Here is a 1,133-nt window from a genome sequence, read left to right as displayed (position 1 = left end):
CCCAGTCTCCTTTGTGCTATTCTAATTATAGTTGACAGATGTGCGTGCTGAAAAATTTCTCTCTTGTGGCACTTGTTTGTGTTTTGTTCTGTCCTGTAGAGACTTAATAAACAGAACCTAAACCTTCATAGCCAAAGCTGTGAGGGGCCTGACCCTGCTGTAGCAGCTGGTTGTGGAAGTTTGGGATTTTCCTACTGTATTTAAATCCAGAGGTGGCATCAGGTACTCAAGTCTCCCGTTAACCAATACCCCATATTCTGTCCTCGGTAACCAGCTCCTGTAGTCAGAGTGATGCGTGCCCTTCAGCCTGTCGTAGGAACAAAAAAGTAGAGAACACTGGGTAGACGATAGCGGTTTGTTTTGTTTAAACTCCTCCTACCAGTGTCCTCACCTTTTAGGTTTGCTCTGCTTTCCCAGCATTTTCTCACCTACTTGTTTAGTATTTTAATTTCTGGATGCAGCAGGAAGTTGGCCCATGTCACCGGGTCAGAAAGTGATACCAAGAAACACAGTTTTTTCTTACCATCAGTTCTTCGAGGAGAGAAACCTGAACATTTGGGTAGGTTCAGTGTCACTGCTGTTTAATAGGTTGACAGGCCCTTGGCAGGCGCACTTAAAATGCAGTGTGGGATTTCAAGCTAGTGCAAAAATTGTGAATCTGGATTTTGCACGCCTCACTGCACATCATATAGTAGCCTTGACATGAGCAAATAGGTGTCAGGAGAAAGCATGTAACAGCCAGTCTCCCTTGCCCAAAAGGCATGATACAATTTGTCAGGCTTACCGCTTTCTTTGAAATATTCATTGCAAACTTGAAGAGTATGTTCTAAAACTCAGCCCAGATATTTTTCATTGTAAACCTTATTTCTAGGAACTTGAACACTTAGAAGCAGCTTCTTTTCTGTGTTTTGTAGAAGAATTATCTGATAACCACAGGAATCTAGGGCAAAACACATTTAACTGCAATTTCCTTGTAATGAATTTGCCAATGTAAACAACTCTGTCCCATAAGTCTCTTCCTGTAAACTGTTTCAGAAAATATCCTGAAATGTAAGATACGTGCTTGCCTGATACATGATCTAGTATGGAAATTCCTGTCCTAAAGTTCAGAGTCCATTTCATGTCCGATTTAG

The sequence above is a fragment of the Tyto alba genome, unplaced genomic scaffold (assembly GCF_018691265.1).
Source record: "Tyto alba isolate M040663 unplaced genomic scaffold, T.alba_DEE_v4.0 Super-Scaffold_17, whole genome shotgun sequence".
NCBI lineage: Eukaryota > Metazoa > Chordata > Aves > Strigiformes > Tytonidae > Tyto > Tyto alba.
Note: the sequence above shows the minus strand (reverse complement) of the source record.